Raw genomic sequence first — 16,836 nt, 5'->3', positions numbered from 1 at the left:
AACTCAGGTCCCCCAGAAGCTTAAACACTTTAAGATAGGTCTTGTACGATTTGGGAATGCAAATATACAAGTAAACAAAAGGTATTACACATACATTTCTGTGGAATGTATCCGAGGTCGTAGTGGTCATCAAGGGGCCAGACCGCTCCCCCCCCCCGCCGTTGGCTGAAGCTTTCAGATAACCCCTGCAAAGGACAAAATCACATCTCAGCAAGGGTGATTTAATTTCTGTAGGTGGTACGTATTGAAAGCTTCCTCACTAGACCCGATCAGCGCTTTAACATATCTTCCATAACAATGGAAATACTTTTCATATAAGTTTAAGTGTAAACTACTCCTTCCGAAATGCATTTCTTTCTTCTGGGGGCCCGTACCTCCTGGCCGCCCCTTTTCTCCTGAGGCCAATAACAATGTACAGTTGTAAAATATTACGCACCCTCCTCCCCACCACCACTACCAATTGTGAATTATTTAAAACGACGGTGAGGTATTCAGCTCCGATAGCACTCACAGCAGTAAACTTGAGGAGACCTGGAAAAACAACCAGTAGTGTGAGAATGTGGAATACCACTGCACGTTTGAACAGGGCTACGCATAAACAAACAAAATTGATCTAGGTTAATTGCTTAACTTGAATACCCCATCTTAATATCATGTTCATAAAGTTATTTGAACTTGAGACTTAATTAACTTGATTTGTTGTTGCTATTAATGCGTGTATTTCAATAAGAGGTTAGTTGGCACATCGTCCTAACAAAGGATATTTTGGTTTATATCTCCTAGCCTGGAATGTTTCACAACTGGTCACGTAAGTTGACTTTAAGTCAAAACAAACATGACAATATAGCTATGACGAATATACCTGCTTGTACGGCAGAAGGGTGAATAGGGAACACACGTATTTTGTGTATGTATTCTGAAAACATTTCTAGGCTCATTTGACTACTCAGAAATGTACTTTGCATGCCTAATATTTACGACTCAAAACAAAATGAGGGAGAATTGAGTAAAACTATTCAATTTTGCATGGGTAAATATGCATTCATACTCGTTACTTACTCATTAACCAACTAAAATACATTACATTTATTTTACTTGACTAAGTAAATTTAGTATCAATAATACATCTTGGAAGTTGCAAACATATCTTTTATTGTCTTTCCAAGCTATTACTCAGATTTGTTTAACCTAAAACAAACTGAGTAAGGAAGGCACGATGATTCCCAGTAACGCGTAAACGAACTGGAAAGAACCAGGTATGTTTAAGGAATACGAGGCATATTAAATTTCGGTGGCTACTACTAATATTATATTGGTCAAGGCATCATCATCATCATCATCATCATCATCATCATCATCATCATCATCATCATCATCATCATCATCATCATCATCATCATCATCTTCATCATCACCGCCACCGCCATCGCCATCGCCCCACCATCACCACCACCACCATCATCACCACCATCATCACCTTCGATCATCAACTAGCAATTCGAACAAATCTGAGATTTAAGAGCTACATTGGCGTAAGTTCGTAATGGTTTAATATACTAGACGGTAATATACTAGACATGTTGCAATCTATGGTTATTTTGTCAAGATTTAGACTAGGTTCACTGACAAGAGACATCAAAGTCAACCCATACAATGGTTGCACATACACGGGCGCTTACCACGCTGTCGTATATGGAAGTAACTTAAATGAACATTTACAAACATAAAGTTAGACCTACATTAGGCTATGTAATATGTATAATTATAAGGCTGGCATATCTAAGTAATATTACCTCAGGCACTTTTTAATCCACTATGCAGATCAGATGTCACATTTTGAGCCTCTTGTATACTGCACTAGCTTGCGGATTGAATCCAAACAAAGCTATTTCAGAACCTTAGCGAGAAAAACCAAAAATATGAAGAAAAAATTCTCCTTGAATTTGGCACTAAACATCAGTTGATGCAGTGTTTGTATACCATGTCTCCTTGTTTTTTTGGAAGCAGATAATATAGCTTCAACACGAGGAAAGGTTATTGACATCAGTAGTTTGAATTGTAAGGTAAAAGAGGCAGCACAAGTTTGGCTTAGGTCTTGGTGATGGACAAATGGTCTACAGAGCCTTATCTATGTTAGTTAATGGTGTTTTGTACAGTGAGCGGGCTTGGGCAGCGCTTCCTCCAGTTTGCCTTCTCACTTGTTTTATTTGTGAAATCAGGAAAAATTTATTTCTAAGTAGGTGAGCTTGAAACTGTATTTATTCATAACACTACCATGCTTATGTTGCCAGGCTTAGCTCACCAACAAGCTATAAGGTCTTACAGGAGCAGCATCTCCTTGATCCTCTGCCATTGCAGTTTTATGTATGCAATACTGGGATGTGTGTGCCACAGAAGTACCGTTTGTTGTTAGAATTCTAGTAACTAGACATAAGTTTTACAATTTTACCTAATTTCTGCTTCAGTTTACCACAGGCAGTCCAATACACATCATTTGCCATATTCTTTCAAAAAGAGAACAATTTGCCACTGAATTAGAAATTAGTGGAACACGGTTTGACGTAACTAATACCCTAATTTGTGAAGAGGGTTCAATTTTTTTCATTTGAATGGCTTTATAACTATTATTAATGAAATGTTAAGGAAATCCTGGTCGGCTCGGGTACACATTGCCATTAATTGTGCTTAGTACGTGCAGTACGTCATTAAAACAAGACTATGGGGTTTCTAGTATCATATAACAATGATTGTGTTATCATAGAAGTAATCAATAATGAGTAAGTCTTTAGTTATTATCCAAGATAGGCTGAAAAAAATAACAAAGTTAATGTTGTTGAGAATTCAAACAACTCCAAGAATGAAAATCCCAACTTTCTATTATGATGCAGTTAGGAGATGAAAAAACTGTTCACCAACTTAAATAAATGGGGAAGTCCATTCAGTGATGACATCATTTCCTTGCAATTAAAATTAATTATTTTTTAACATTGAAATTTAAGCAATGGAATTGAGAGCTTATGATTATGAAGAGATGCCGTTATATGTATTTTATCATTTCAATACATCAACATATTCCATTTAGAAAGCATCTGGTATCCCTCAAGCCATGGACAGTGCCCTTCAGTACCCCTAAAGAGAATATGTCATCGCAGCTTGTAAAGTATCTTAATACCGGTCTCTTTCCAACCGAAAAGCAGAGAAAAAAAGATTGTCCACTACGTTTTTGACAAAACCTCAGAATAAGTAAGGTGGGCATGTCTTTCATATGATAATTTCCAGCTATGGTATATTTTACCATGTTTAAGATGTGTTTAACCCTGCTGTAATAGACAAAAATAAATGCACACTATATTTGATTATGAAACTTAAAAAACGTACTGTAAATTAACTGAACAATTAAGAAATAGCAAGTAAGATTGACAAGCGCCATAACCCAATTACAGCCGGTTAACGCTCTCTACAGTGCTATACGAATATGAGCTAACCCCGCCCCACTGTCTATACACCCCTAGTTCCCCGTATACTAAGAACAAAGGCGGCCTTGTCCACCGGACTGATTACATAAAGCCCCGGAAGCAAGAACCAACTCTCTCAGCCAGCAATAAACTGATATTTAAATTACACAAACTAGGGACCTCCCAACTTAAACATTAAAGTAAGAAACATTTTGTAAGGGTAAAACAGGCAAGATAGAAAATACGTACACACGAGAAAAGTAGGTTGCTTTCTCGTAACACTCTTCCCACCCAAGATACAAATGCGTCCTCGCATTTCTTTACCATCTAAATCATGAACTAGATGTGTAACCTAAATCAAAATGGAAAACCTCGTTAGTCGAAACAACGGAATACCTATCAAGTGCATAACCCGCAAAGTGAACGTTCATGTATGCAAGAACAAACTTAACATTAAAATGTTACTTAACGTGGAAAACATGACATAAACTCAAAATATAATAGCATGGAAAATAAATAAAAAAAGTAAACATAAACAAAATATTTGAAAAAAAATAGTAAAACTTGTTTGGTGGAAACAAACTCAGGAGAAGAAAATTCAACGATAAACTTAGATGTCGCACGGTTATATACATTTCACAATAGTGTCTGACTTTGACTTTACCTGTGCAGAAACTACTACTGCTAACCCACTCCGCCACACCTGACAGACAACAAAATAAACAATGAGAGAGAACATCAGCAACACAACAATTTGAGTTTCACCCATGCAACGCTTAAATACAGCAGGATAAAAACATTAATTTGATTTTACTACCCCTTCTTGCCCAAGAACCAAATGCGTCCTCGCATTTAACGGCAAAACAAAACAAAAATCAAAATTCAAGTTACAACCTACGTCGGCTAATTAGAATCATGAATACAGGACTGACCTGCGTACGATCCAAACAGAACACATGAATGGAAATATTCATAAACAAGTAATAAAGTCGTCCATGTAAAAGTATAACAAAATTAATCTTTAAGTGTCCAACTGTCCATGAACAACTTGTAACTTTCAACTCCATGAAAAGTAAATACCGTAGCAGAGCGTCCAAAGTAAAACACGTAAAATATAAGTTTCCGCGGTCCACAGACAATCAAATTGGGTGGTTACTAAATAAAGCAGAAACGAGCAGAAGTTTCGTGTGGTATAAGTGTCACTAAAATTTCGGAAGTAATGTGAGATACACCGCGATTATCAGGCAGGGAAAGATTTTGCGTGTTCTTGTTGCTTTATCTGCCTCACCTCTAAATTGGACGTGTGAGTTACATTTAAAGCTTTCTTTTCAAATTTGTCGACCGTTACAAAAACTTTACAGTGGTGATAGCTCCGGAGGTGTTGGTCTGAGCAGGGAGTTAATAAAAAATGGCCTGCGATGGTAGGGCGCTACGTGGGTATCTTCCCCAGCGGGATATCTTCCTTCTTTTGTTTCTGTTTTCCGGGGAAACTTTTGGACGAGAGATGGTAGAGCCACCAAACAAAGTGATATTTTCTTCTCTGTTTTAGTGTTTTCGCAGTTCCTCTATAGTGGGTACAACCAGGAGCGTTGAAGACTGAGTTTTCAGTGGTGTCAGTAACCACAATGGTGGATCGTCTCCTATATAACGGTTATGGTGTACAACGGTTGGTTTCTTCTTAGGTCCCATCTACACTCGATATACAACATCCGTTGGTTTCTTAATCACCCGTCCCGGACCGTCCCATCGTTTCCGTAACTTGGGAGACACACCTTTCTTTCTCTTGGTGTTCAAGAGCCAAAATATGTCTCCAGCTTTACAGGTATGGATGTGTACGGCCTTGTCATGGAACTTTTTTTGCTTCTCACCATATAGTTTTAACCGTTTTCTCACCGGGCGGATCATAGTAGGTTTCGCAGTACCAGTATCGATCTCGTGTTTACACAAGTCCATACGACCAAGGTCTTCTTTCGATCGAGCGAAAACATTTGCGTTATCCTCAAGAAGCTGTCTTACCCTATCCATCTCTTCCTTCGAAAGGTTGACGCAACTCTTTTCGGCTAGAATTTCAAGGTGTTCTCCCAACGCAGTTATCCCTCTAGCTCCTGACCTCTCCCCTTTAGTCACCGTCCGGCATTTCGCCCGCTCAGAAGCGACTCTGTCTACTAGCTCAACGGGCTTGCATTGCCCTACAGAAGCTCCTTCATAAAGGGTCACTGGTTGGTCTGTCACATTCATCAGCCTCGAAAGAATCACTCCCTTGTACGGGTCCACGAGTGCCCTAGCCCCCATCAACTGTCGACGTCTCAAGAGGTTTTCGCTGCACTCCACAATTGCACATGCCGTCATATCCATCTGCGCAGACGTTCTCGCAATTTTCTCGCTGTTGGCAGGAACAACTACAGTGTTAGCAACAACAACCCGAGTTCCAACAGACTTATCCACATCTGTACTCAATTGCTCCAGTTGCCTCTTCCCTATTGTTAACCTTCCTGCTCCAGCGTCAATTGTGCAGTTGTATAACTTCAAAAAGTCATAGCCCAGAAGCGCATCAGCATCGATATCCGCCATCAAAACTTCGTGCCCCACTTCAAGTTCACCCCCTTTCAGAAGGAGATTCCTCTTCCAAGAAATGTCAGCGGCCTACCGTCAGCAGCAGCCAAATCTAAAGGAACTTTATCCTGTCGCAAAGCTTTTCCCGTGGTCAGTCTCCTAAACACTCCCGTCTGTATTACAGTAACTTCAGCACCAGTGTGTACCAGGAAATTCACCCTAACACCTTCCAGCTACCCAGTTACATACAAACTATTGGATCCAACTGACCACAATCGCTTCCGCGAAAGTGCTAGCTCTGTGGGCTCATTTTGGAAACAAGTTGACCTTCGCCCCGCAAGGTCAACTCCTAGCAGTTTTCCTTCTGAAGTTCAGTTCCCTTCGATGCTTCCTCCTTTCTAGAGCTCGTGCAATCTCTCCTGACGTGGCCCACTTCCCCACAGTTCCAACTTGTTATGGTCGTATTCTTCCCTTTTCCCTCATATAAGTTATTCTTTGTGTCTTTCCGCAGTAATTTCTTGAGGTTTTCCGTCAACTCAGCGAAACCCTTCGACAAAGCATTGCTTAAGACTTCACTCATCCCTTTGAGACTTTCGTCCTCTTTCACACTTCTCGTTCTTTCGCCTACCGCCCTCACTCTCTTCATGTTCACTCTCTTCTGTTTAGACAACGCAAAAGCCTCGAGCTCAACAGCGATGCTAACCGCCTCGTTAAAGGTTTTCGGGCGCCCCTGGTAAATCTTCCACCTGAAGTCACTATCGCCTACAGCGTCAATGAAGAATTCTCTTGCAAGAGTTTCCTTCATCTCAACTGGTGCGTGAGGGTACGCTCTAGATAGGAGGCGCTGAGTGTCGTGCGCAAGCTCAGATACCGTCTCACCGGGTTGCCTACTCCTATTCCTTAGGAGTGTCCGGAACAGCTCCGTCTGATTCGCCTAACCAAATCTCTGTTCAAGGGCCCAAGCCACACAATGAAATACGCGACGTTTTGCGCTCTCGAGGTCACTTAAAACCGCCTGAGCCGGCCCTCGTAGGCTTGCCGCTAATTGTAGCGCCTTCGTTTGCTCAGTCCAACCATTAAGTTCTGATATCAGTTCAAACTGTACCACGTAGTCTTCCCACGGGGTTGAACCGTCATATGTGGGGGCCGTTACTCTGTTCACTTGAGGCCTATATTCGGAAAATGGTGGCTCATAGGTCACCACTCTATCTGGGGGCTTCTCTGCAAATGTGTTCTTTAGAGAAACCTTGTTACCCATGACACCAACAGTTGGATACCCAACGTATCCAGGTCTACAAGGCTCTCCCTCACCAGGGTGGCATGATAACCCCCATCTCTCCAGCGTAACATCCCTCCTCCTATCCCGCTAGGACTATTATTACCCCTGGTATTACACCAGTGACCCTCCTGTCTGTGAGCTCTCCCCCTTCACGCTCTCCTCCGGCCATCCTGAAGGTCGGTTCATATTGTCATTCCTTTCATGTACATCTACCCAGTCCCATACTGGGGTTTGTTAGTCCACACCTAGATTATTGTCAACAATGTCCCTGACCCTCTCAGGACCCTTAAATGGATTCCCAGAAACCCGCCGGTTGTAGGTGTCATCCATCTGCCTGTACCCAGGAGCACCGAACCCGAGATCACCTTCCCGTCTCTCGTCCCAGTCTCTACGTCCAGATGGCTCCAGCCTCAGTTCCTGTACAGCCTTCGGGGATCCTCAGCCTGCATAGTAAAGGTCCTCCTCGCCTCCAAGTAAGAGGAAACACCATATCCCTCACTTGTCCTCGTCTCTGACGCCCCTCGATCTGCAAGGTCCGATCTGCCACCAGTACCTCCAGCAGCACCCGGTCTGCGCCACGCCTGTCTGTGATCGCATTTTGAGAATCTCCGCTGTCCCTCGTCTAGTAGCTGGATTAGATCCCCGACACCAGATGATCTCTCAGGAAGAGTCCACGCCACCTGATCACTGCAGACTGAACTGCCATCAAAAGGGTTGGTCCCAGACATCGTTGTCAACTCACCATATGTAACTGCTCTTGGGCTCAGAGCCAGTTTGGTGTAGAGGGCGTTCTACGGTCTCTACGGTCACGTCACACAAACACGAAGAATGACAATTACTTAGACGACCATCAGTTAAACTCTTTATTTGGTTCTAACTGTGTCTTACTTTCTTCAAGTTGTACATTCGTTGTTCGGTGACTACATAAGAATCAAGGAAATAACAAAAAAACATGCTTAATTGATAAATCTACAACGTAACACGATATCAAACATTATATATGATGACACTGAAATTGGGTTGATGAAGAGAAACACGGTAGGAATATGGGAATATGTCACAATCGTCTTCTGACCACAATATCTCAACCTGCAGGTTGTGACCATTAGCATTAATGCAAATATAAGACTTTACAATAGACTGATTCACAGCGATACACAAATACAGTGCTACATTCTATGAAACCTATAAATAATACAACAGTGCTCACGTGAATATGACCGCTCTAGGCCTCACAAATCGTAAACATTCTCTCAATTAAGACATCAACTTTCCCGACTTCAACCCTGTAACATAAACATGACAACAATTACATCTTTTCATTAGTACATCTTGCGATACAACTTGCAGTAAAACACAATAATAACAAACTGAACAAATCTGCGTTGTTTATAACACAATAGAGGCTATCACAAAGTCTCCACAAGGTCACTGAACCTTTACAACAACTGAATCCACATAGCTCATGAATATTCATGACACCATGACAACCAGCGTGACCCCTGTCTTAGCACAGACCATGTGTATAAATATCCTATAATAATTAACCGCAGCTCTCACGGTGCATAAGCCATCGATAAAACACACAATTTCTACTGAAATATTCCCACTCATAAAACCCTGAAATATCGTGAACATAATATGAACGATCGTGTGTGTGTTTGATAGAATTAAAGGACATATATGACTTAGTAGATTACCATTTAAACTGTTACGAATCACGCTACTTTCCAACAACATAACGCTAGGCTAATTTACAATGGCCGCACTGGCGGTAACGTTTCATTGGAATCACTAAATAATACATGAAATTTGGTCATCTTGGATACCAAGACTTAGACTTATGATACAAGCTTATAATTACAAAATACATCTTACCCATTATCGACTGTTTCTGATGACAATGTCCACGTAAACACAACAAAGATTAAGTTCAGTGGCTTAGCATAAATTTGTTAGATTACGCAGCCAGTGTGAAAATGTGCAGTGCACGACAGTCCGACGAACCTGCTGAGTACTGATATTTTTGGCAGGCCGACTGAGCAAAAATGGGAGCGCACTAACAAAGCAGGGAAATACCTAACACCATACGACCGGAAATGCACCTAAAATTCCATTGCTGCCACCAATGTAACGCTTTCCGCTTCGGTAGTATGGTGAAGTACCCATTCGGCAAGTAAGGAAGGGGGTTGTAGAGAGAGAGACTCGAGGACACCGTTGAAAAGAATACACTCACAGGGCATTAAGAGTTTAAAAAGTATAATTATATATACAATGTACCTGTCGTACATCTTTCGTAAAGTAATAAACAAATAATATAAACAGAAAGTAATACAGTAAAACCTAAACACAATAACAAGGGTGGCGTACATTAACTAGCCCTGTCAAGGCAAGCTAATCCCTAATATGTAAGCTGCCTAGCAGCGCAGCTAATTATATGCGCTGCATCAAGGACAATGCAGCGCAGGCACAGCGCAGCCTAACTATAGGTACTGCGTCAAGGGCGGCGCAGCGTAAGGACAACGCAGCGCAGCTAACGATGAGATTCGTCAGCCCGCGAACCCTACGCTGCGACGACCTTGCGCAGGCACAATCAGTTACGCAGCGCAGCTGCAGAGTGCATAACTCGATCCTCTGCAGAAGCCAAAGTCCCTAAAACAACGTACGAATTCGGCATAGATTCTGCCTAGCAACTTACACTAAATATACCCCAACTTAATGCCTAAAACGCTCCTTGCACGACATTACAAATGACTCCGTAACTGTGCAGAATCCTATACACAAATTAACTGACCAATTAAGAAATAGCAAGTAAGATTGACAAGCGACATAACCCAATTACAGCCGGTCAACGCTCTCTACAGTGCTATACGAAATATGAGCTAACCCCGCCCCACTGTCTATACACCCCTAGTTCCCCGTATACTAAGAACAAAGGCGGTCTTGTCCACCGTGTTGTGATCTTCACGTTCTGTGCTCAAACTGACACAAAGAAGGCAAATAAACGCTTGATAAAGTTAACAAAATTTAATTACGTTCTCGTGCTTCGCTTGACAACCACAGAGTGGTGTCATACAAGTATACAAACTTTCATATCGTTACACCCTTCCTTCTTTAAAAGAACACTTTCTTAGATCTAACTTCTATTTTTAAACTCTAATTTCCTTTTTTCAAAACTAATCATATTTCTTACTATTAAAAGTATTAAAACATATTTGCAAACACTTAACGCTAACAAGTGTTCATCAATGGCCTAATATAGGTCATTTACAGCAAACACAATCGGGTCTCTGCTTACGGTTCCTTTGGCTTCTTCTTAAATATGGTTCTGGTTCCTGAGTTGTGCTTGAACTCTCATTACGTGCTGCATCGTTGTTGCTGCAATCGACACTGGTTGGCAGTGCGTTTTGTGAGTCATTTACATCATAGAACAGCTCGCTTCTGTCAATCAGTGGTTCTTTGGTAGCTCGTAAATGTTTACGATTACGACGGAATTCACGTCCATCTTCTGTGATGATTTTGTAGGAGCGTTTGTTGACGAGTTCTTCAACGCTAGCTTTTTCCCATACTTTCTCTCGTCCTGATGGTTGAACGCGTACTGTTTGCCCTTTGTTCAGTTCTGGAAGAAGCTTAGCACTACGATTGTAATATCGTGCTTGTTTTTCATTTCTCTTCTTTTTCTTCTGCTTGACTTCCTTCACAACCTTAGGTGTGAGAAGTTTCTTGGCAGTAGGTATAACTGTTCTAGTCCTTCGACTAAAATGACGTTGTGATGGCGATGACGACAGACCCTCTGAAGGAGTATTCCTCCAGCTAAGCAAGCTAAGATAGAAATCTTGCTTATCGTGCTTCGCTTTCTTGATCAAGTTCTTAGCGGTCTTTATCGCGTTTTCGACTTTACCATTGCTTTTTGGGAAGAGCGGCGAACTGGTTACATGGTCGAACTGATATGATTGCGCGAAATCAGCGAACTCACGGGAGGAGAAAGGTGGTCCGTTGTCTGACTGAACTGTAACTGGTATACCATGTGTAGAGAAATATCGCCTCATGATTTTGATCACTGCCGGCGCATCTTTCTTGTTTAAGAGCGTGTCAACTTCGAAGTAATCCGAAAAATAGTCCACAATACAGAGATAATCTGTACCATCGATGGTGAAAATATCGACACCAACTTTTTCTCTCTGGTGATCTGGTATGTCGTGGCTCACCAATGGTTCTTTGGATTGCTGAGTGCGGTATGTATTACAGATACTGCACTGTTCCACATAGTCTTTGACTTCTTTACTCATACCTGGCCAATAAACCGTATCTCTCGCTCTCCTCAGCGTACTTTCGATACCAGTGTGTGAGTTGTGAAGTTTTTCTTTAATGTCCCTTCTCAGAGGTGTAGGGATGACACATCTCTGTGCTTTGAATATGATACCATCTTGGATGGAAAGCTCTTCGCGAATTTGGAAGTATAGGCTAGCTCCGGTTGGCAATAGCTTTTTGTCTTCAGGCCAGCCCTCTGTAATGTATCGTTTCAGATTCTGACAGACAGGGTCACTGTTGGTCGAATCCTGAATTTGCTTGCGAGTTGCTTTAGATACCGGAAGGAAGTCTATAATGTTTACACTTTCTGTCTCGACTTCCACTGCAGATCGTTCCTCATTCTGTAGGAAAGCTCGCGATAATGTATCTGCGAGATACATTTCCTTTCCCGGCTTGTACACAATGTCAACATCATACTGCACCAGTCTTAGAAGTAGCCGTTGGAGGCGCTTTGGGGCAGTCGTGATTTGTTTCTTAGAGATTGAAACCAATGGCTTGTGATCTGTCCAAAGCTTTCTCTTGCGTCCATAGGTGAATTGGTGGTTTCGCTCCAAACCAAAGATTAACGCAAGAAGTTCTTTCTCAATTTGTGAGTATCGAGTCTCTGCGGTGGTTAACGCTCTACTCGAAAATGTTACCGGCTGTCCCTGTTGCATCAGTGTGAAACCGATTCCTTTTTCCGATGCGTCTCCCTGACCTTCAGTTTCGCTTTGCGGATCGAAGTACTTCAATACTGGTGTGCTGCTGACACTACGCTTCACCTCCTTGAATGCTGCATCTTGGTCTTGTCCCCAGCTCCATTTCGCGTCCTTATGTGTTAGACGTCGAATCGGTTCGCACGTGTCTGATAAGCTTGGAAGGAACTTAGACAAGTATTTCACCATTCCAACGAACCGTTGTACTGCAGCAATGTCGGTTGGTTTAGGCATATCTCCAATTGCCTCAACTTTCTTTGGGTCGACTTTAATACCATCTTTAGTAACGACATGCCCTATAAAATTGATTTCTTTGCACTTAAATTCAAACTTATCTCTGTTAAGCTTAATAGATCTCTCTCTGCATCTTGCAAGCAGCTTAGTCATGTTTCGGTCATGATCTTTGTCTGCTTCGGCTTCTGTTTTTCCTTTGCCAGTGAACAATATGTCATCAGCTATGATATGAACACCCTCGAGCCCTTCAAGGTTTTGATCTAGCCTTTGTTGGAAGAGTTCAGGTGCTGGGGAGATTCCAAACGGCATGCGTTTATACTTGTACCTCCCCCATGGGGTTTGGAATGTGGTCAACTTGGAAGAACTTTCATCCAACTCACATTGGAGAAATCCTTCTTTCAGATCACATTTGCTAAATACCTTTACATCATTAAGACTTGGCAAAATATCTTCGATAACAGGCAACGGATAGTGTTCCCGTTTTAGAGCCTTATTTAATGGTTGAGGGTCAATACAAACACGCAGTTTACCACTGGGTTTGATTATGCTAACCAGACTTGACACCCAGTCAGAAGGTTCATCAACCTTCTCTATCACATGCAATTTTTTCCAATCGTTTCAGCTCCTCTTTAAGCTTAAGCTTTATAGATAGTGGAACACGTCTTGGTGGTATAATAACTGGCATGACATCAGGATCAGTTTCCAGGTGTACTTTACCTGGCATACACCCTAGGCCTGTGAATACATCATGATAATCTTTTATCACATTTTCTTTTTTCAGAGGTAAGTTAGTTTTCTCTATTTGCTTTACTTCCCCTTTAATTTCAGAACTTTCAGTTGGTTTGTTATCTATGTTTTCATACAACACTTAATCAATTTCATTTGCTGTGATGCCCGCGATCCAAGAAGTGGCACTTGCTTGTTTCCTTGCACAACAACAAACTGCACAGAATATTTCTTCATATTCTTTATGTTTCTCAACCTCAGTTTACAAGTCCCCACAATTGGTATTGGATCATTGTTGTACATGCTCAGATTTTTGTGGTCTGACTCCTTAATCGCAGTGCCTTCAGGGACATACCTTTCAGGTATCACATTACATGATGCCCCTGAATCAATTTGAAACTTTGCAAGTGATCCTTCAACTTGGAACGTGGCATATAATTTGGACGCATATGGACTCACTGTTTATATCAACATTGTTAACATCTTCCTGTAATGTTACAGACAGAACGGATTCACTCGAAGATTGTGCCTTTTCGTCACTACTTTCACTACTCAAGTCAACCTGTTTGACTGATTTCCCATGACTCTTATGAAAATCTGACTTTTTCTTTGACTTCCATTTGGTTTTACATTTCACTGCGAAATGATTCATATTTCCACATTTCGAACAAGATTGGTCATATGCTGGACATTTCATTTTGTCTGCCTCATGACTTCTTCCGCAGTACCTACAGTCTTCAACCCATTTACCTTTGTGGCATCTTGTCTTTGGGTTGTACTTGACAGCATGGACTTCAGTACTTTGATCACTCATACCTTTTATTTGTGCTGCAGCCACTTCAGCCGCCTTACAAATGTTAATACATTTTGGGAGATCTAAATCTGCTGTTTGCAATAATTTTTTCTGAGTATTTCTACTAGCTATGCCGCATACAATACGATCTCGAATCATTTGATCCTTTAGTGTGCCATATTCGCACGAGGATGCAGAAATTCTCAGTTTCACAACAAATTCGTCAAACAATTCATTCGGTTCCTGAGTGCAGTTATTAAACTTGTATCTTTCAAAGATTACGTTTGTCTGCCCAATACAGTATGCTTCCCATAAGCTCATTATTTTTGCAATTTTTGTACGATCTACAGCATTTTCATATGGCAAATTGTTGTGGATTTTCAATGCCTCAGGGCCTATACAAGTTACAAATGTTGCCACCTGGATTTTCTCATCTTTTTTATCCAACTCAGTCAGAGTGACATAACTATCCCACAACAATCTAAATTGCTCCCAGTTCTTCTTCAAATTACCCCTGAGGTCCAAGTTTTGTGGTAATGGCACTGTAATAGTACTCATTTTTGTCCCAAAATTATGCTACTCTACGGCTAAAGTCTGATCTAACAATGATATTGAATTTGAAAAACAGACCTTAACTCTTTTCAATTACTTTTATGTACTTTGGGAGTTTGGCCTATCACAAAATGACTCTTTTATTACTGTCGACTTCAATGTGACGACTTTACTTTGACTCTGTGGTGTCAACACAAAACGTTATTTAGCAACCCTTCTAGACGATACCCGCTGTAAATTGCTTCAGTACTATGATCATTTATGTTCACACAAAATACAACGCAATACTCGGAAACGTCTCCACACAGGCTATGCTCATAAACACGGCAATCACCAATGTTATACTGTACGTGCAAAAGGCCTACTGTACGTTATCTTTAACGTCTACACGTGCAATAACTGTATTAGATGCTACGGCAGCCTAACACGCTTACGTAAAATAGACTAGATTCGGATATTACCCTCAGGTTGATCATACAAGATCGCCAATTTGTGACCTTGGACGTTAAACAAAACCCTATACTTTGGTCATTAAACCACTCACTTCTGACACCATGTTGTGATCTTCACGTTCTGTGCTCAAACTGACACAGAGAAGGCAAATAAACGCTTGATAAAGTTAACAAAATTTAATTACGTTCTCGTGCTTCGCTTGACAACCACAGAGTGGTGTCATACAAGTATACAAACTTTCATATCGTTACACACCGGACTGTTTACATAAAGCCCCGGAAGCAAGAACCAACTCTCTCAGCCAGCAATAAACTGATACTTAAATTACACAAACTAGGGACCTCCCAGCTTACACATTAAAGTAAGAAACATTTTATAAGAGTAAAACAGGCAAGATAGAAAATACGTATACACGAGAAAAGAAGGTTGCTTTCTCGTAACAGTACTATTTTGTTTTGTCCTCAAACATATTTTCTGTCACATAAATTAATATTATTCACATTGGTATGGGAGATTGAAGCAATAATACCCCGAGTTAACTGATTTTATCAGATATCAACCTAGTCCGCCATTGCCCATTTACTCATTAACGCTTTTGCTCGGGTGTTTAATTGAGGTTTTTAAGGGGGTTATTTGGTGTGACGGAAAACATGCGAACATACTCCTTCAGTATGTATGATAGAATTTGATGAAACTTAATTAAATTAAATTAAATGATCTTTTAGCTAGCAACACTAAGGGAATTCATGTAATAGTAATTAATACACATTATTATACAGTGCTTCACATAAAGCATATATCAAAGCACTTTTCAATGAATAACAGAGCATAATAGAGAAAACGGAAATTATATACAAAACAATTTAATAATTATAATACTTAGCAAAGAGGAAGGCCTTAAGAAAAATCTCATACGCAAAGAGACAGTCATAAGGCTTTCAATAATGTTGGTACGCTAACATTACACAGAACGGCCTACCGCCTAAGCCATGATTGAAACTCACTACCTCCCACACCATACCCAAGTGCTCTAATTACTGAGCTACTGTATGTTCCCTCTCAATTCTACAAATTACTAACCCTAAAACTAGCAAAAAAAATTCACATCTGTTTTGTAATTTCTTGGCCAAAACTACAAATAGGCCCAGTCCTGTTCTTGATATCCTTATATGAAAAGAAATTATTTTGTAAAGAACCATGAGGTGAAAATGTCATCACATAGGTTCGTAAGATAGAACTGTAGAATGTAAGACCAAATATATCGGCAACAAAAACACTACTTTATATGTTATCATTACTTTCAAACAAGCCCTTGGTGTTATTTATATGTGATATAAAGGATCATGAGACTTAAGTCACATGACACTTTGATGAACATGCTTGGTAAATAACGAACTTTTGGTTTCGATGCGTGTAATTATGTATGTGTACCATTAGCTTGTGGACATGATATCTCAAGAACTAAGTGTTGCATTGATATCATACGTTATACATGTTGGTAATGGGCAGTAGACGATCCCTGATGATTTTGGTGCATTCAACATGAATATCAATAAGTGAGCGGCCTTCAGGTAAAATTCTTAAAATCGCAATATCCTTACAACTGTCAGCATGAGTTGCCTTGTATTTGGTGCATATATATCACAGTTCGCGGGTGTTTATATACAGTAGGAACTGATATCATCACATTAATTATTCACGAGAGGTAGAATTAGTATCTTATTACGTGTTGGATTTATATCATTATTGGTAGATCATGGGTACTGGATAATCCATATTGATTCT

At 40.7% G+C, this 16,836-nt stretch overlaps 1 protein-coding gene across 5 annotated transcripts in view; it reads right to left on the bottom strand.

Annotated features, from left to right (window-relative positions):
• The window catches only part of LOC139977729 (uncharacterized), a 144,358-nt gene that overhangs the window by 66,467 nt on the left and 61,055 nt on the right, over nt 1–16,836 (bottom strand). The gene's annotated exons all lie outside the window — the stretch shown is intronic.

This window comes from Apostichopus japonicus, chromosome 12 (assembly GCF_037975245.1).
Source record: "Apostichopus japonicus isolate 1M-3 chromosome 12, ASM3797524v1, whole genome shotgun sequence".
Classification (NCBI taxonomy): domain Eukaryota; kingdom Metazoa; phylum Echinodermata; class Holothuroidea; order Aspidochirotida; family Stichopodidae; genus Apostichopus; species Apostichopus japonicus.
The sequence above is the reverse complement of the archived record's forward strand: the minus strand, read 5'-3'. Positions and strand labels throughout refer to the sequence as shown.